This window comes from Bos indicus, chromosome 28 (assembly GCF_029378745.1).
Source record: "Bos indicus isolate NIAB-ARS_2022 breed Sahiwal x Tharparkar chromosome 28, NIAB-ARS_B.indTharparkar_mat_pri_1.0, whole genome shotgun sequence".
Classification (NCBI taxonomy): Eukaryota; Metazoa; Chordata; class Mammalia; order Artiodactyla; family Bovidae; genus Bos; species Bos indicus.
In genome coordinates, this window is record NC_091787.1 from 44826549 (window position 1) to 44847429 (window position 20881).

The 20881-nt window shown below is 44.9% G+C and overlaps 1 pseudogene; it reads right to left on the minus strand.

Annotated features, from left to right (window-relative positions):
• Positions 1-8263: 8263 nt before the first annotated feature.
• LOC109553661 (eukaryotic translation initiation factor 2A pseudogene) lies at positions 8264-9204 on the minus strand (annotated as a pseudogene).
• Positions 9205-20881: the final 11677 nt, after the last annotated feature.

The window sequence follows — 20881 nt, forward strand, 5'->3', positions numbered from 1 at the left end:
GGATAAGGCCTAATTCTGGAAATGGGGTTGAGATTATAGTAGGAAGGACAGTCCCACAAAACAACACTGGGAACAAGCTGGCCTGGGGAGAGGAGAATCCAGCCAGGGCAGTGATATGTCAGCTGGCCTGATTTGCTGTGTGGCTCAGCCTGGATGCTCAGTCCTCAGCTCCAATTTAGGATCCTATTCTTGACCCAATGCCAGGCTAATCTCCAGTAAAAGCTGGTCTGGAGGTGCAAGGGTCCAGCCCTGGCCTTAGCTCCAGAGGCTATCCCTTCCCTTCTAACCCTTGTTCACTCCTGTTCGCAGACCTGCTCTCTCCAGATGGGCTGGGCTGGAAGCACTTCAGAAGAAGGGCTCTCAGCTGGACCCATCCGCTCCTTCCAACACTTGGAGAGATGTAAGTCTGCTCCCACGCGGCAGTCATCCTTCCTCTTGGCCCTTTGGCTGGAGAGGGAAGTCCAGGCGGCGGGGTGGTGGTGGTGGCAGCTGGGACGGGGTGCGATTTAGCTTAACTAAATCCTCCAGGGTGAGGTGGAGGGAAGAGAGCAGGACTGGAATGTGAGAATGTTGGTGGGAATGACTGCCCCTGCCCCAGTTAGCTTTTCCTTTGCCAGGATCGTAACTGAGGAGCTGGCTGCTGTCAGGTAGTATTGATTAACATCCGAGCTCACCAGCCCATCTTCTCAGCACTATGCCCCCTTCTCCACGCTTGGACAAACCCGGTGTCCACAGATTGGCACCAAGCCTGTACTCACACATTGATTTTAGAGCTGGGGTGGGCAGAAATGATGGCTAATCTAGAAAACGATGTGCTCATAGCTGGGTGCAGGGCTTCTCCTGCTATCAGGATGTCCTGGGAATTCCATTTCAAGGAGATGTTAGGCAATGTAGAAAAAACAGGCAAGCAGAAACAATTCGAGATTTATTTATGGGCCAATGCAGCCCACCACAAGTAGTTGGACAGTGTCTCTGACACCCCTGGGGGTCTCCTGTGTGGAAGTGAGCGATGTGATTATTTTGGTAATGAAACTTACTTTATGTCTTGGGAAGAGAACCTCAAGCTTCTTCAATCCCCTTCTATCATATAGCCTTGGCAGCTCTGGGAGATATTTTCCCAGTTAAGCACACCAGCAGCTGCTGATTTTGGCTACGAGTTTGCCTTGCTTATTTCTTGGGAGGAAAGAAGATGCTCTGCTGTCCTCAAAAGCTACCAGTGGAAATCAAGACAAAAAGACAGAACAAATGGGCCAGGAGGATGGAAATCCCAGGGCACACTCTGGATTCCTCTCCTCAGCAGAAAGCCGCAACACCCAATGGTTATAGACTCTCCTCCTGCCAGGCCTGGGGCTGCATGGTGCTCCTCAGGGCTTCTCCCACCCGGCATTTCAGGATACGAGATGGAGGTGGAGTGGCAGGTTTCAATGAGGACAGTGAGAAAGGTACTTGGACATCTCCTATTTATCAAAATATTTCATCCATCATCACGTTACCAGTTCGACTGTAAGTGACTCAGTTCTTTGGATGTCAGCTTTTCCCATTCTTGGGTTCTGACTTGAACCAACTGAAACACCAGTTAACATCTGTGTCTTAGACGGTAGAGCGTCTGCCTACAATGAAGGAGACCCGGGTTTGACCCCTGGGTTGGGAAGATCCCCTGGAGAAGGAAATGGCAACTCACTCCAGTACTCTTGCCTGGAAAATCCCATGGACAGAGGAGCCTGGTAGCTACAGTCCATGGGGTTGCAAAGATTCGGACACTACTGAGCGACTTCCCTCACTTTACTATTGCCAGGCAAGTTATACTTAATCCTAATCTTATTTTTATGCCCATTTTTCCAATTAGAAAGTTGAGTATCAGAGAAGACAAATAATTTACTCAAAGTCAGATAGTTAGTAATTGGCATTGCTGGTTAGTTGATCACCCAAAATACATGAAATGTTAAATACCAGAATAGACTGTCTTCCTGGGAAGACATGTGCCATTCCTTCAATATGTATCTATCTATATCTATATGTTAAGTTCAGTTCAGTTCAGTCACTCCGTTGTGTGCAACTCTTTGCGATCCCATGGACTGTAGCAGGCCAGGCTTCTCTGTCCATCACCAACTCCCAGAGCTTCCTCAAACTCATGTCCATTGAGTCAGTGATGCCATCCAACCATCTCATCCTCTGTCGTCCCCTTATTCTCCCACCTTCAATATTTCCCAGCACCAGAGTCTTTTCTTTGAGTCAGTTTTTTGCATCAGGTGACCAAAGTATTGGAGTTTCAGCTTCAGCATCAGTCCTTCCAATGAATATTCAGGACTGATTTCCATTAGGATGGACTGGTTGGATCTCTTTGCAGTCCAAGGGACTCTCAAGAGTCTTCTCCAACACCACAGTTCAAAAGCATCAATTCTTCTGCACTCAGCTTTCTTTATAGTCCAACTCTCACATCCATACATGACTACTGGAAAAACCATAGCCTTGACTAGATGGACCTTTGTTGGCAAAGTAATGTCTCTACTTTTCAATATGCTGTCTAGGTTGAACAGGGAAGCTTTTCTTCCAAGGAGCAAGCATCTTTTAATTTCAAGGCTGCAGTCACTATCTGCAGTGATTTTGGAGCCCCCCAAAATAAAGTCTCTCACTGTTTTCATTGTTTCCCCATGTATTTGCCATGAAGTGATGGGACTGGATGCCATGATCATAGTTTTCTGAATGTTGAGTTTTAAGCCAACTTTTTTGCTCTCCTCTTTCACTTTCATTAAGAGGCTCTTTAGTTCTTCTTCACTTTCTGCCATAAGGGTGGTGTCATCTGCCTATCTGAGATTATTGATATTTCTCCCAGAAATCTTGATTCCAGTTCATGCTTCATCCAGCCCATCATTTCTCATGATGTACTCTGCATGTAAGTTAAATAAGCAGGGTGACAATATACAGCCTTGACATACTCCTTTCCCGATTTGGAACCAGTCTGTTGTTCTAGGTCCAGTTCTAACTGTTGCTTCTTGACCTGCATACAGATTTCTCAGGAGGCAGGTAAGGTAGTGTGGTATCCCCATCTCTTTAAGAATTTTCCAGTTTGTTGAGATCCACACAGTTAAAGGCTTTGCGTAATCAATAAAGCAGTAGATGTTTTGGTGGAACTTTCTTGCTTTTTTGATGATCCAATAGATGTCAGCAATTTGATCTCTGATTCCTCTGCCTTTTCTAAATCCAGCATGTATCTATATCTATATATCTGGCAAACCTAACTCAGCAGTAATATGTGTGCATCTATTTCACAGTCAAGGAAACAAATGTAGAGAACCTAAAAACACTGGAATAAACTCAGCATCTTTAGAATGATATGTAAAATTACTTTGAAAGTACATGGAAATTAAAAATAACATGAAAAAGATATTGCCTCAGGAAATAAACTTTAAAAGCACCAAAACATTCCTTAGAATGTAATTAATGTTAGTAAATGATATAATAATGTAAAAATGGATGAGAGTATTTTCTAAATAAATTATTTCAAAACTCAGAGATGTGGAGAAAAGAGAATAAAGTCAATGAAATAAAAAAGTGGGTTAAAGAGCCGAATTAATGTAGCTGAAAATTGAATTTGTAAGCTGGAAGAGGTCAACAAAGAATTCTTCCAAAATATAGCCCCAAAGACAAGGAAATGGAACATATTAAAGGAGCATAGTGAGACAGAGAGACTTATAATATTATTCCAAATTCTGCCCAATTCAATTTGTAAGAGGGAAAAAAAGAAGCAGAGAAGTGAAGGGAGGAATAAATAACAGAGGACAAAATTTTAAGAAACGAAGACATGAGTCCTTGAATCTAAATAGCCCACTGGGTGTTAGGCAGGTCACATGTAACACCCAAGTCACGTGTACACACTGTGGTGACATTGAGGAAAAAAGTTTCCTAAAGGCTAACAAAGCAAAATAAAAGAGAATGTAATTTCTTTATAAAGGAATAAGAACAGATTGGAATTGTAGTTCTTAAAAGCAAGAGAGGATTTCTGAAAGCAATAGAGTAATATCTTCAAAATTGTTGCCATGTGATTTTAAAATTGCAATTCTATCCCAAGCAATATAAAAACAAATAAATACTAGGGAAAAATAGTTTCTTAAAGCCTTTTAAGAACCCTGGAAGTTTACCAGTGAGAAGCCTTACCAGAAAATTTGGAGAATCTATTCCAGCAAAATAAAGCAAAAATATTGATAATTAAATTTGAAGAAGACTTGGAATATAGGAAATAGTGGTCAGCCAAAAAATAATTAATTCTAAATAAGTATTTATTTTTAAAATAATTAATGACAATTAATACAAACTTGAATTTATAGTTCTAAATGATTTCAGGAGAGGTCAGATCATGGAAGAAGGGAAAAGCTTTATATTTAAGAACTTTTAACATTTGTTCCAGCTTTTGAACAAGGGGAGACACATTTTAATTTTGCACTTGGTGCCACAATCCATATAGCCACCTCTGTCACCCAAAGTGAATGCTTGAGATTTCTTTTGCTAAAGAAATGGGAACAAAGAAGTTCTGTATTTGAAGACATCAAGCAAATAAAATGGGGTGAGAAAAGGAAAATTAAGTTAGTTGCTAACAGATTTAGAGACATCCTTAGACCTCCACTGTCAACATGGGAAATTGTAGGGTTTTTCATGGAACAACTGAACCACTCAGAGAAAAGGACTACACGTCCTGGCGCTTCAGAGTCACTAATATCATTGGCAGTCAGTCATCCCACCAGCCTGCAGTGAAACTCTTCAATGTATAAGCTCTTCCATGCACAAAAGCCCAGTTTCAAAACCTTGTCGTCCCTCCAAAGATGACCCTGTATCCAGGGATTAATGCACTCCTTCCTGTTTCCCTTTCTGGCTTTTAATTTAGGAATCGCACCCACTTGCATTTATAGAATTGCTAACACCCTGCACCTCAGGTTCTATTTGTGTTCTTCACATTCATCACAACATCCTGGACGTAGGACCTTTTTTCACGCCTGTCTCTGTACTAGGCTGGCAGCTCCCTGAGGACACGGCCATCTGTCTCTTGTTCACTGTTGGAGCCCAGAGTACCCCCCTGGTGCTTTCCCACCTTGTAAACTGATTTGAGTGAACAAATGTGAAATAACTTAGTAAACTGTATGTGAACAAAATGACAGCTTCTGATTACAGAATGGATAGAGAGCAGATTCCAAGGAGGCCCAGGATCATATGAAGTTGATTCTAAGACCGTGTGAATGATAAATATGCTACCTGGGTCACTGCATTCCCATCAATATCCCGAGCCTGCTGAGGCAGGTGTTGGGCAGGATGGAACACTTTATGGTTTCCTAGCTGAAGTGGAGCAGAAGCAAGGCAGAAACATCTTCCTTTTCTCTTCTTCCCTCCTCCATCCCCCTACCAACCACAAAAGGAACTTTTGAAGTTCAACGTGATTCTTATTCTCCTTTGCTTTCCCAGAGCCTTCCTTGGTCTCTGGTTTCAGGCCTGAGAATAAATCTCTTGGTCACCCTACTCAATCAGTTTCTCCCAGAGAGAGGACCCGGCTGCAAGGATGACAGGAACCAGACTTCAAATGGTTTTCCAGGAGCAGAGGGAAGCGAAACCTTTTCCTGCCGTTTCCTCAGCCAAGGAATTAAGGGAAGGATGTGGGTCACAGGGCTACAGCAGTGCGAGGAGGGATTCCAGCACTCTCTTGAGGACTCATGGGAAGGCCTGTTTCCCTTCAGTAGAAGCTGCCCTTAGCCTTCCAGACGGTGCCTGGCTCACCTCATCAGGGGCTCTGTGCTGGGAAACCAGTGCCCTGGCTGGCTTGGGTGGCTTCTACTAAGATATGCAGAAAGGAAATGAAGCCTTTTATTTCTATTATCCCTCCCTGGGCAATGGCAAGAAATTTTTGCCTTGAGAGACTTTATTTTTCTAGGAGAATTGCCTTTTCCCTTTAGGAAAGATTCCTACCTCTCTAAGTAAGCATCTCCTTCCCAATAACCTCAGTCTGAGGGTGTCCTGTGGCACGGGCATTCTGTCTGCCTGGTCATGATCAATGCAGAAATAAAGAGCATGACGGCAGGAGCACACTGCCTCATCAGCCTGCTTTCCACACTATACAGTTTAAGGATAGCATCCTGCCACCCACATGCGAAGAAGCATGGTCTCTAGAATTGAGGTACAGCATGTGTGGTACCTAGGATCAGCTGCATAAAGTTTCAGAAAGAAATTCTGTGTCCTGCAACAGGGCAAGCAACTCAAATTTGGATTCAAGATACAAACTGAAAACGGAGAAAAACCCAGGAAGACCTACCGCTCAGTGGGCAGATGGTACCCTCCCCACAAACTTCAGCCATCATCTGCCTCCAGTGGATGCTTCACAGAGCCCTGCTTCTGCAGAGCCTCTCTGTTACAATATCTCCATGAATTCAGAGCTGGAGGAAACCCGACTTCCTGGGCTGCCCTCGCAAGCGTCACCACCAGTCGGGGCCGAATGGTTCCCTCCCTCTGGTTTCTCAAAGCAGTTTCTCTGGGGACGCCCTTCTGGCCACCTTGTATTTTTTCTCCATGTTCTCTTTTGTGCGTGTGTGTGTTTCCTAGCCCTTTTAAGTTCTTTTACCTGCTAAAAACTTTAACATATTAATCTCCTTCCTGCCAGACTCTGCATGGTACATTTTATTATATCTTGACTATGTCTAGACAAAGCATAGATCATGGGAGGTGTGAAATACATATGCATAAATGAACGGGGACGTCCACATGCCAGTGTTATGTGTCCAGCTCTATCTCTGACCATTCAAGGCCACTAAAAAAGTGGCTGAAACTCCTTTTGTGAGGGGGAAATGACGCCCGTATATTCAGGCTCTTCTGGGGTTCCTCACTGGATCGAGCAAAGCCTGAGTCAGTTTAAAAATGAAAACTTTAAGGATTCTCAAAAGAGCTGCACTATAAAGCAACTCGCTTTTCTACAAAATTGCTCTGAGTTGCGCTGATCAACTTGGCGAGTTAGTGCAGGTCAGGAGAGAACGTTCATCCTCCATTGAGAGAAGCAAGCTTTCATCCACCTGGCTTGTTTTGCACTACTTTAAAGCAGTCAACATTCAGAAAACAAAGATCATGGCATCCGGTCCCATCACTTGGTGCAAATAGATGGGAAAACAGTGGAAACAGTGTCAGACTTTACTTTTCTGGGCTCCAAAATCACTGCAGATGGTGACTGCAGCCGTGAAATTAAAAGACGCTTACTCCTTGGAAGGAAAGTTATGACCAAACTAGATAGCATATTCAAAAGCAGAGACATTACTCTGCCAACAAAGGTTCGTCTAGTCAAGGCTATGGTTTTTCCAGTGGTCATGTATGGATGTGAGAGTTGGACTGTGAAGAAGGCTGAGCACCGAAGAATTGATGCTTTTGAACTGTGGTGTTGGAGAAGACTCTTGAGAGTCCCTTGGACTGCAAGGAGATCCAACCGTTCCATTCTGAAGGAGATCAGCCCTGGGATTTCTTTGGAAGGAATGATGCTGAAGCTGAAACTCCAGTACTTTGGCCACCTCATGCGAAGAGTTGACTCATTGGAAAAGACTCTGATGCTGGGAGGGATTGGGGGCAGGAGGAGAAGGGGACGACAGAGGATGAGATGGCTGGATGGCATCACTGACTCGATGGACGTGAGTCTGAGTGAACTCCAGGAGTTGGTGATGGACAGGGAGGCCTGGTGTGCTGCAATTCATGGGGTCGCAAAGAGTCGGACACGACTGAGCGACTGAACTGAACTGAAAGCAGTCAAATGGGCTACATTTATTTAAATTTAAAATGTCTTTCCCCATATATGGTAAATTATACTGAGTAAAAATGATACTTGATTTTTAATGTCTTGAGCTTAGCTAAGAAATTGATATCTCTTTTCTTCAACATGTGTTGAAAGGTAGAGAAAGTTCTTTAGTGGGCATTGTTAACTGAGGGCTTCCCTGGTGGCTCAGATAGTAAAGAGTCTGCCTGCAATGCAGGAGACCCAGGTTCCATCTCTGGGTTGGGCAGATCCCCTGGAGAAAGGAATGGCTACCCACTCCCGTATTCTTGCCTGGAGAATTCCACGGACAGAGGCAGACATGGCTGAGTGACTAAGACTTCTTATTTTCACATGTATGTCAGAGCTTGGCTAAACGGTTGCATTATAGATAAGCAGTACATGGTGGGTCTGTGGTGGCCTGGTGACGTTCAGGCTGCTCCACCGGGTTTAGTACACAGGATGTGTTTCCTGGTTTATGCTAACAGCTTGCCTTCTCTAAATATTTAACATAGCCAATTCCACACCTTCCAGCTCCTGGAGAAGGGTGATATCTTTTTGAATTTTCTCCAACTTACTGTTTTTCTAGTCACATTCCAGTTGCTGCTTATTCTTTCAAGGTTCGGTTGCTTTTGGGTCTCCTTTAGGATCTCGAATTTTTCGCCTGTCTCACAGTCTCCAGATGTGAATTGAGACACAGTATTCCGTGGGGTGCTCTGGGAGTCAGGGGCAGGTGCCAAGGCTTGGTTCTAGTCACTTCCTGCTTTGCAGCTTTTTTAGTCTCATATTTCCTTTGACTTTTAAGGACTGCTCTTGGTAATGGGTTATCATTTCCTGGTTGTGGTTTCTTATTCTGGAGTAGCTTCTTTTCAGGCAGCTTGGAATTGGCGATTAGTTTATTTCTTAAAGCTGAGAAGCTATCAATCACTGCAAATTTCTGTTCCTAATTGGGTACTTCACTTCAAACTACTTGGGAAGCAATTGTTTTCACTGGAAATAGTCCATCCAGAAACAGTGCCAGGATAAGGCTGGCATATACTGAAGCATGTACCCATTATTAACACGCAGCTGGGAGCATGCAGGCCAATAAAAGTGTGCTCCCCATCTGGGCACCCAGCAAAGTACGTAGCATCAGAGGCTAGTGGCTTAGAAATAGGGTTGCATTTTAAAGTATCCCATGACTGCTTTTGTCCCTCAGATTTCCAAATCTAACCAGCATTAATATATGGCCGTGAGAACTGAATAAGCTGCATTAGGACACCAGTTCCAGAGTCAAACACTGGATCACATTTCAAGTTGGAAATCGTCTCTTTGGCATAAATCCAGAAACAGTGTAGAACTCAGCTGACCTAGAATTCCAGATTACACCGTAACTGGGGCTATGCCTTGCTAATTGAACAGATTACAACATTTTCTCCATTTGTTGTGAAGTAACACATCATTTGTTCTCTGTCGCAGGAAGTTCCTGCCTTAAAAACGGTTCTGGCCATCACAGCACAGCAGTGTCTTTGTTATTTCATAGCATCATAACCTTATCAACCTTATGGGAGTGACTGTGGGCTAACCCTACACGCGGTACACCAGAGTCGGGGTATAGACGAAATTTAACAAACACAGGCGCACCTTTACCCCCTGGAACATAGACAGTCCCCTTATGTGACCGGAATCCAAGTGATGACACGCAATAATCACACAATTATTATGTGCAATAGGTGCTCAGCATACATTTGGTAAATGGATTAATTGCTGTCTCTCCCCTTGCCCTCAGTTCCCAACATACTCAGAAAATAGCATTTGATTAAAGAATAAATAGATGAATGAATGGTAAATACATATTTCTATTGCTTATTCTGCTGCAAATGCCCTCCAAGCATGGCAAAGCAGCCCCTAGGCATGAGAACACCTCTCTCCCAATTGTCCTCCTGGTTTTATTCTTGTGGCATTGTTGTTTATAAGCAGATTTCCTTTGATCATTTCCAGGACAAGAATGAATCATGCGTAGGTGGAAGTCCTCATAACTGTGTAACCTTGAAATATCTCCCAGCTCGGTTTTTTATAAAAAAAACTATTGCTTCCAACTTGAATCCTATTCACTAATCTTTTTTTTGGTTGCCCTGTGAGGCTTGGAGGATCTTAGTTTCCTGACCAGGGATCAAAGGATGCTCTCTGCAGTGAGAGTGCAGAGTCCTAGCCTGTGGACCACCAAGGAATGCCCCCAACTTGACTTTTTTTTCCTAGATGGGTAGCCTGAATGAAAGAAAGCTCTGAGTTTCCTTGTCTGTGGTTTAGACTAAAACCAAAGTCAATCCCTGACCTGGTATTCCCTCTGACTAGGTCTCCTTCTCCTGTGCATTTTCTCCAGTTGGAGAACTCTGTGAATCAGTGAGTCTCAGGCCAGATCAGAGTCACCAAGCTTGCAGAATGGTCGTCTGGAGCAGACAAGAGGCAGGAGGAACGGCCTGAAGGTGAAGCAAGGGGACACGTCACAGCAGCCACCGAGACCTACCTCCAGACTGGCCTCTGTCTTCCCTTCCAGTTCTCTTGCCTGGAGAATCCCATGGACGGAGGAGCCTGGTGGGCTACAGTCCACGGGATCGAAAAGAGTCAGACACGACTGAGCAACTTCACTTTCACTTCCAGGGACCTTGGGCTCTAACTCTGGCCATCCTTGCCCTCCTTTGGAGAAGGCTCCTAAGACTGGCTGTAAAGGGGCACGTGTCCCTCCTGGTCTGACTCCCACCCTTCAGGTCCCAGAGACCAGTCTAAATGGGAATAAGCATGCTCCCCAACTTTCCAGAACTTCCTCTCCCCAAGCTGGGCTGGACCCTTCCATGGAAGGAGCCGTCTGGGAGCAGCACGAAGGGTGGATAGTCACAATCCAGCTGTTCTGTCCAATTACCCAAGCAAGGCTCCTATGCGGGAACCTACCCTCGCATGCCGGTCCTCCCTGTGCCTGGCTCTGAGGGGGACCCGCTCTCTCCACCAAGGGTCAGACTCCTGGTTTGTGTCCTGAAGTTTCACATGTTCATACTTTTGGCTCCTTTGGTTGCTGGTGAAAACTTGGCACACTTCATGTTTCTATTCCAATAACTTATTTGTTTTAAAATTTGGAATGTCTGAAAAACCAAGAGTGTTAAAGTCTGTGTGTGTGCGTGAGTGTGTTTGATAGAGCATATGGGAAAATCCCTTCCCCCTGGCTATTTATAACCCTTCCCAGGCACTGAAAGCACAATGGCCATAACTCTCATCCATTCAAAAAAAGTGCCGAGCGCAGCAATTCCTTATTTTATATACCTCCTTGCTCTTAAGTGCTCACTGTTTGGATTTCTGATCTGATAACTTTATTTAAAAATTGAGTTTTACTGATGAGTCCCAGGAATGAAATATGCAGTGTGGGGAATATAATTAATAATAATGTAATATCTTTGTATGATGACAGAGGTGATCAAAAGGTACAAACTTCTAGTTATAAGATAAATAAATATTAGGGATGTAATATACACTATGATTAATATAATTAATACTGCCATATGTTTTATATGAAAGTTATTAGAGCATTTTGTAAGAGTGCTCATCACAAGGAAAATATTATTTTTTTTCTTTTTCTGTTCTTTTGTGTCTGTAAGAGATGAAGAATGTTCACTAAATGTATTATGGTACTCATTTCATGAGATATGGAAGTCAAATCATTATGCTGTACACCTTAAACCTTTGTGGTGCTATATGTTAATTATATCTCAATAAAACTGGAAGAAAACATTTTAAAAATACTTTAAAAATCGGGTTTTACTGGAAGTTTGCACTCATTTGAACTCTTTCTTCTGGCCAAGGGCTTCATTTCTGTGGCTGCCCCTCTCACTCCATGAAGCTGGGCCAGTATGGCCTCTCCCAGTGATACTACAGGGTCTGGTTAGGGACTTCAACCATCACATGATAAGAAGACCCTAATACCACAGAAGAAATGTCATGTGGATCTGGCAAAGTCCTGCACCTTCTGGCCCCTGGCTGGCCCTTTCGCTTCCTCCCCTGCGACTTTGCAGAAACCTGGCACCTGGAAGGGGCTCTGTAAATGCTTATTAAACAAATCTTCCCACCGCCCTCTGCTCTTTCCACTTATGTTCCTAAGATTCTCTGGCTACATCACGCCCTTCCCTGGGTCTGTCTTTGAACAAGCTCTTCTGCCTTCCCTTGATGATTTGAGAATCCACATTTTCCAGTTTCATGTTTTCCAGTTGGGCTCATGTGTTTATCTTTGAAGTGGAGAAATTAAGGAAATGTCTGCAAAGCAGTTGGAAGATGGAAAGTGATTCCGTAAATGGCCCTGACACATAAAGGAAGTTTTGGATGATAGGAAGCTGATGGCATTGGAGCCAGCGATTTCCAGATTTTCAGGATCTCAGAGGGAAGGGATAGGCTGCCGCAGACAGCCTGCAATCCACTCAACGTGCAGAAAGCTGGGTCAGAGGGAAGGACTTTGGGGACCCTGCTAATGGCCTGCTGAGCTTCATCTTGCTTAGCCTGTGTGTGGATGAGGAAGATGTGCCTGCAAGCTCTGAACCCCTGTGAGCAGGGGCACAGGGAACCTTGGCTGACTCTGGCCTACACCATAAACCAGGAAACACCAACCCGATGACTCAGCCCTGCAGTGAACTCCTAATTCACTTGGCAGATGAGGCAGGATGAGTTAATCTACATCTATGCAGAGGGAGGATGAGCAAAATCTACTAAGTGAAAAAAACGAGTCGAAAACTTATAAGTACATATAAACAGTGCGTGCACGCACACGCTCGGCGTCCCTGGTGGCTCAGTGGTAAAGGATCCGCCTGCTAATGCAGCAGACTTGGGTTCAATCCCTGGGCTGGGAAGATCCCCTGGGAAGGAAATGGCGAGGCTCTCCAGTATCCTTGCCTGGAGATTCCATGGGCAGAGAAGCCTGGCAGTGTTTCAGCTCACAGGGTCACAAAAGGGTTGGACAATGACTTAGAGACTGAACATCAGCAATACAAACACTCATACACATCCCTCGCAGAATAATCGCCACCGCACTGACACAGGACGCAGGGCTTTAGCAGGACGTGTCCTTATGGGCGCTGCCTGTGTTCTTGTTCTATGTGATGGTCGGTTCTTGATTCCTGGGGGGCCGGCTGGCTCTGATGGCCCTGGTGGGCTATGGTTCCAGGAGACTGACACCAGTCCTCTGCCAGCACATCCCTTGTCCTCATTTCACTCCCAGGTTGGTTCTGTTTCTGCTCTGCAGCTGTCTGCTCGCTGAGTTGACTATGGCCTCTCAAAAGAATTAGCAGAGTCTTTGTGGGGTATTTGCACTTCCTTGAGCTTTATCATGCTCAGTTTCTCAGATGTGTCTGACTCTTTGCAACCCCATGGACTGTACTTGGCCAGGTTTCTCTATCCATGGAGTTGGTTTGATGTAAAAATGTTCGATTGACAATTGATTTTTAAGTAAAGTATTAATTGTGTCAATATAAGCCTCTGGGTTTTTTTTTTTTCTCATTTCTTAAGGGCCTGTAGAAAGACAATTGGATTTTCTTTTACTGTTAAAAAGGATGGATCTCAGCCCCTTCATCTCTGACTTTTTTCTCTCAGCTTCTGAATAACCCCAGCACGCTCTGCTCCAGGGCTGGGGAGGCAGTCTCACCTGCCTGGCTCTGGGCCACCGAGAATACCAGGCTCTGAGGATTCAGCCAGAGGTCCCCAGTTACCCCCAGGGAGACCAGCACCCAGCCAGCCTTTTGCCTGACTTGGCTGTAGCCTAGCCTGCCTTCAAGGTATTAGAGAGTGCAGCATGAATGCCCCAGTTGTGGGAAAATAAAATACATCCTTTGTCAGGGACAATTGTCAGGGGAAATTCAAGTTCAGTGTAAGTAGCCCCAACAGAGACATGTGCTCAGCTGTCCCTGGAGCATCCCTCCCACCCCAAGGGCCTGTGGGACAACTGCAGGTGTCATCTCACAGGAACGACAGGGTACATGGACAATGGGAAAGTGATTCTGCTCCGTTTTCTATGAAGAAGTGAGCACCACCCGAATTTCCGATATCCTAAGATCGTCACCGTTAATGCTCTAGAACCAAACTTTCTTGTATATTTTTAATCACATATATTATATACATGCACACAGGGATGGGCTTCCCAGGTGGCTCGGCGGTAAAGAACCTGCTTGCAATGCAGGACTTGTGGAGACTTGGGTTCGATCCCTGGGTCAGGAAGATCCTTGGGTGGAGGAAATGACTACCCACTCCAGTATTCTTGCCCGGAAAATCCCACGGGGGTCTCAGAAGAGTCAGATATGACTGAGTGACTAAATGAGAACAACAAGTACACACAGTTATATATAGTTCATGGGATAGTTGCAGATTTAATTGCATCCTGGACACTTTGGATATTAGGTTATGAGATGCTGGATAGTCCCTGAATCTTGCATTTTTGCAGGGCAACTCTGACTCCATCCCAGACACGAATGTGAAGGCTGTCTCATTACCGCCAGGTGGGCATTAGAGTCCAGGCTGCACTGACTCTGGGGCGTGGGAAGAGCTCAGTGTTGCTCAGTGAGGAGGAACTTCCACGATCCCTCCGTAGTTTGCCTTGCTCCCATCTCGAGGAGGACTGGCGGGCTTGTGCGGGTGCCTTATCACGCCCTAGTGAGAGTGGACGTGTCTGCCTGTCCAGTGGTCAGGGAGGGGGGCTGTGGTTGCTTCTGTGCTGTCTGGCTGGAGTAGAATGGATATTGCCAAATCTTTTCAGTCTTGTGAGGCTACCCTAATTCTGCTTCTTCACTTGTTTAAAAAAAGTCTTTTCTTGGCGAGCCCTTGTTTTCTGTACCTGGTGGCTTTTTCAGGTAGCTGTCTTCTCTGGCACCTAGTCTAGAATACATGAATTCAAAAGAAAATCCAAGGAACTTACCACCACATCCTGGCTTGGGTTCTGAGGTCCCTGGTCAGTCTGCCTTTTCCTCTCTACTTTTCAGCAGGAGGAATAAGAAGTATATTTCCTCCATCATTGTGGAGGTTGTGGTCCTCCATAATTTTGCTTTTGATGTCAGTTTTTGTTTTCTAGATGGTTTGATGCACAATTTTAATCTTATGCTATCTGGATATCTTTACATTTGGATAAGGAAATTCAGCCCATATGCACTGACTTCAAATGTAGATACTGAGCAATTAATTTCTTCCATTTTGTTTACCACCTTTGTAATAAAAATCACTTGGTCTAGATTTTTTTCTTCCTTAGTTTGTTGATCTAGTCAGGTACAATTTTATTTCCCTTCCCAGTGCTCTGGTTTGTCTAATGTGGATATTCTATTCTGCATTACCATTGCACTCAAGTGGCTTCTCATTTTAAGGTTCCCGCAGCTAATAAGTGCAGAGTTCTTTCTATTGTTCCTCTGAGTATTTTGAGGTCCTGGGGCAGATTTCATCTAGGAATACAGAAGCTGTGTTTTCTCAATCGGCTCCTTGGAGCAGGCCCCATTATTATGCCTCTCTGAAAGGACATTGGAAAACTAGGTTGTGGAGGCCAGACGCTGAGGAGGTGGCCATGTTGACTCTAGGGATATCTGAATATAGCTCTCTCCTCTGGGTAGGATGATAATCCCTATCATTTAAGGGAATGGCAGCACTAAAACCTCACACCATCATCATTTGCTTTTGCTTCATATTAAGTGACTAGCCCAACAGGAGCCTGCAGAGTCCACTTGGGACAGGGAACAGAATTTCAAAGAAGGTCCTCCTGCTTCAAGCTGCTTCTTTTTAAAAGGTGACATGAGGGCATGACCTAGAATCTCAGAGAATCTCAAATGTCTGTCTTTGGGGGCCTGGCCTTCTTTATCCATCATAATGGTTTGGGGAATGGAGATGGAGTGTCTAGGCCAGAGCCACCTGGGCGGATAGAATTTGGGGTTAATTGTTTCCACCTGGTACTTGTCCGTCATTCTTGTCTTCTAAAGGGTCCCGGTATTTAGGCCACAGTTTGGTGAAGAAGAGCAAAGACTTGTGGCACCTCTTCTGAAGCAGCACGACCTCCCAAAAGGCTATGCCTCTTGAGTCCAGTATTCACTCAAGTTAGGTCAAGATTCTATAAAGGGTTGAGTATTAGCTGGGCGTGTACCCCTCTTACTCTGAACACTTGCTTAGGCCTTCCGTGCCCCAGTGGCCCACTTGATAAGTTGATGTCAGCAATCCAAGATTAGAAAATCACATAGAACAGTATTCTAGCCTCAACAAAGGGTTCTTGATATCAGTCTTGCTGGTCTGACATGGCGATCATTTCTCTGTTGTTTGCTAATACCAAGAGAATGCTATCAAAACATGCTTTCATGCAACAAATCTTCTTGGAGTCCATTTTCCAAATAGAAGTATTTCATTTATACATATTGAATTCAGTTCCTGAAGAATTTTAGAACCTTTTAGTGTTTTATGGTACTGGCCCTCTAATTTGACAGTAGGAAAATCTCAGACCCAGGGCACAGCTGTGCTACCTGGATGATCACAGAGCTGTGAGTGGGACGCCCATATGGAAGGATAGAAATAAGGCAAGCTTCACATGAGAAAAATGCCCTTTTCCCTGATTCTTCTCTGAGCTGTCTCATGCTAGGATTTGTCCTTGACCAGAACTTTATCCTTTGAGCCATTGTATGTGTCCCCATTCAGTGGTTAAGCACACTGTGTGGAAAATTTACTTATTTATTATTTATTTCTCTCCACCTCTTCCGTCCACCTGTCCCCCACCTCCCACACACCTATGTATATATATAGTCTAGTTCAGAAATACTGCCGTGAACAGCACAGACCAGACTCCTCTCCTCAGACTCCTCTCCTCATGAAGCCTTATGTTCCCACCTGGGGACACACGGTACAAAGGAATAAACGGGGAAAATGTAGTCATGGAATTCAAGGCAAAACTGGCCAAAGACGAACAAACCTGGAGCGCCGTCCTCGGCACAAGCGCCAAGGTGCCCGCATCCCTTGTCCAGAGCGCCAGCCTGCTGGTCCAATCAGGCTGCAGAGGAGGTCTGGGAACACACATTCCCTGGTGCTCAGAGACAGGAAATGTGGAGAACCTGTGACATGACTCCGTTGAAGGGCTTAGTGAAACACAGCAAGTGCAGATGAGGGAGAGCCACGCTGCTCTCTCAGAAAAGTATGTTCTCCAGGGGCTTGCCTGGTGGTCCAGTGGTTAGGGATCCACTCGCCAGTGCAGGGGACTCGGGTTCTATCCCTGATCTGGGAAGATCCCGCATGCCGCAGAGCGACTAAGCCCTTGCGCCACAATTACCGAGCCAGTGCTGCAGAGCCAGAGAGCCGCACCACAGAGCCCACGCGCTGCAACGGCGGAAGCGCATGCCTGGAGCCTGGGCTCCGCGAGAGAAGCCACCGCCGTGAGATGCCGCAGGAAGAGCGTCCTCTGAGTGCCGCCGCTAGAAGCCCATGCACAGCAACCATGACCCCTCAGGGCCAAAAATAAATAAAGAAAGAAAAAACCCAGGATGCTCTCCAGGCCTTTCTGTCTCCTCATCAGTAACGGCGGACGGCAGATGGCAAGTGAAAGCCGCATGGATCTAAGAGTCTCTGCTGGGGGAGAGCTGCTGGAGATGTACAGCATATATTAGACTTTTAAGTAAGAAATAAAGCTCAGTTGTGTCGAGATGGTGAAATTTCAACATTTACTTAGTGTGTATTTTGCACAGCTTACTGTATACTAGTGCATCACCACATTTATTTCATAGCTGAGTTCGTTTTAAATTTCTTTAGTTGAAAATAAAGCTTCAGTGGACATGTTAAAGCACGTATCTTTGTTTGTATCTCTAAGATCCTTGAACATATTCTGATTTTTGGAAAATGTGCACCAATATATCTCCTGCACCCCCAGCACACACAAAGTAGTGTAAGAGAGTATTTATTAGAACATGGCCTTATGAAAACTCATTATTAAAACTTTGTTAATTTTATAGTTAATAGCACCTCACTGTTTTAACTTGCATGGTTTTGATTTCTGCATGGGGGAGAGCTGAACAGATCCTTTCCTAAGGCTGTCTCTGGGAAAGAGGGTGCGTACTACTGGATGGGTGGAGGTGCCGGAAGAGCATCCACTGTCCTGGCGTTCTTGCATCTTCGGTATCCATGACCTGGGACCTTGTAGTTGGATTCTGCCCTTAAGGAGAAGCGCCTTTGGATAGTCTTCTAGTTATAGGCAGACCTCGTTTTCCTGCGCTTTTCTTCATTGCGTTTCATATACTGTTCCTGGGTTTAAAGACCGGCATCCTTGCCATCCGGTGGTTAAGACCCTGAGCTCCCAGTGCAGGGGGCACGGGGTCAGTCCCTGGTGGGGGAAATAAGATCCTGCATGTGGCATGGCATGATAAAAAATAAAATTAATAAAAATAAAAAAATAAAGACCTGCAAGATTCAGCCTTCCACCCTGCCTGCATGCCCCAGGGCTCTATATCCCCAACCAAACCAAACAGCTGTTTTTCTTTTTTTGTTTGTTTGTTTTAAATTGGAGGTTTGTGACAACCCTGCATCAAGAAAGTCTATCAGCACCATTTTTTCCAATAGCATTTACTCACTTCACGTCTCTGTGTCCCATTTTGGTATTTCTCACATTATTGCAAACTTTTTCATTATTATACTTGTGATGGTGATCTGTGATCTTTGATGTTACTATTGTAAAAAGATTATGACTTACCAAGGACTCAGATGGTTGTTAACATTTTTAGCAATAAAATATATTTTAATGGAGATAGGTACACTTTAAAAAAAAAAAACATGATCCTATGTTGCACTTGACTAGACTGCAGTATAGTATAAACAGACCTTGACGGTGCTAAGGGACCGAGCACTTCTTGTGGCTTCTTTTCGGTCTGCTGTGTGCTTGCTTTATTGTTGTTTCTGGAAATGAGCCTGCAACATCTCCACGGTCTGCCTGAGATGATGTTGTCAGTAGCCTAGGTGAGGACTGCTTTGTCTGGATGAAAATGAAGGTACCGATTCTTCCCATTTTATCTGTTTAAAAGGAAGAGAAGCTCTCTTGGCTTTCCAGGGAAAAGCCCTTAGCGATTCAGATAAAGCTTAATGGGCTCCCACTGAAATAACAAGGAGCTCATGAGCTGTCGCATGAGGTGGACAGATGCGCACATCACCACACACCCCACAACGTGCTGCAGAAGAGTCAACCACGAAGCTGCAGGGACACAGAAACCAAGGGACCTTTCCTGGGCGCTTGGGACATTCCAGCTGAATCTCAGGGATGATGTTTCAGGTGATGTCCGAGCTTGATCTCTGGTCTGGGTCCCAGGCTGGGCCTTGTCTCGCATGATAGTCCCCACAGCAGCCCCTCTAATGGAGTGAACAAGCCAGGTTTCCTGTGCTGAAAGGTGATCAAATCGGACAAATTGTAAACCTGCAGCTGTTGTTTTGTCAGCATGTATATTTTTACAGAAAGGAGCAAATCTCTGCCGGGCCGGCCGGATAATCATCTCTGCTTTTCCTTACTTGTTCAGAACTGTGAAAGAACGCCCTTGGCAAGGACCTGGTTTTAATCACTTTTGGTTAACACAGAAGCTTTTGAAGGAGAAGGCGCTTTTTGTAAACTGTGGCAGGGTCCCAAGGCATTAACATTTCAGACCTCTTCCCGGTATGAGAAATGTCTAGAGCGGGGCCAAGGTATCAAGCCTGTGGAGACAGTCCCCTGCGCAGGGAGTTACTTTAATGCCTCTGACTCATTCCTCAAAGACATGCGTTTTTTATTGTTTTGGTTTTTTTTTTCATTATTGAAAAATTGCAGGCCACGCAAAGCTAGAGACTTCTTGGTCCAGGGAATGTGTCAGCTTGCTTTCATTTAGCACAAAAGGAAGGCTTTTAAGAGAGATTTAGAGAAGCCAGAGGCCTTCTTGGGAATGGTCCCAAAGATGATGAAGAGGCTGGAAAGATGGAGCTCAGATAAAAAAAAAACAGGAGAGTTTTTGGTGACTTCACTGGGGACAATGGGAAAAGTTACTTTCCCTCCAGAAAACTGAGAATTAAAACACAAATTGTGTTCCTCTGCCCAGAGATTTCATTAAGGCTGCCTGGTTTGTTTGGGGATACAGGGACCTGGGGCATGCAGGCAGGATGTAAAGCTGAATCTTGCAGGTCTTTATTTTTAAACTTTTATTTGTTTATTTATTTTTTGGCCATGCCATGCCACATGCAGGAACTTAGTTGCCTGGCCAGGGATTGAACCCGTGTCTTCTGCAGTCTGAGCTCAGAATCTTAACTACCAGATGGTCAGGGAAGTCCCTTTCAGGTTGTTAAAGCTAAGAACAATATGCATCCTTTGACCTGGTTTAAGTATTAACTACTTCACAGACAATATGGGTTGCTGGTGCCTGACTTCTGGGGATGGGAGTCTGAGGATTATAGAGACATAAGAATGAGATGGCAAAAGCTTGTGATATGTTGCTTTCAGAACCTCTCACCTGGAGCATTAATCTCAGATTGCAAAGGACATGCGTGAATACTGAGTGAAATAGGTCCATGGCGCCTAGCCGTGGCTGAGAAAGTCATGGTGGATAAATTCTGCCCATTCCTTCTTAGGTCAGTACCAGGACCATACTGACTGATGGAGCTGCCAACTCTCTCATTTCAGGGGAGGGCATTCCCCTTGGAAAACGCAGCCATTGCCAGTTCATCTTCGACTTGGGCTTCCTAGAGCTCCCAAGTTTATGACGCTCATCGATATGGGGTCTTGATGAGCAATCTTGGCTCCCTGATTTGTCTTCTCTCGATGGCTTTTGCTGGGAGACTCTGCAGCATCCAGCGCACTCCGGATGGCCCAGGAATGCCAATTCACAACTTTGAGTTTTCCACAGAGCAGAAAGCTTCCCTTTAAAACAGAACTTATCAGAAGTTACCCCACTGGTGAGAAGTAGGAGAAAATATTTAAAGGGAGGAGTCCATGAAAGTCGTTGAGAACCTAACGATGTCTGTGTTCCCTGTAGCGTATGGTATTCCCAGGAACATTTGGTCTCAAAGTTTCATTTGCAGAAGAAGAGCTAAGAGGGAAAGAGAAGGCCCCTGCCCACTACCCACATCCCTGGATGTGGTTCTGAGATAATGCTTCGT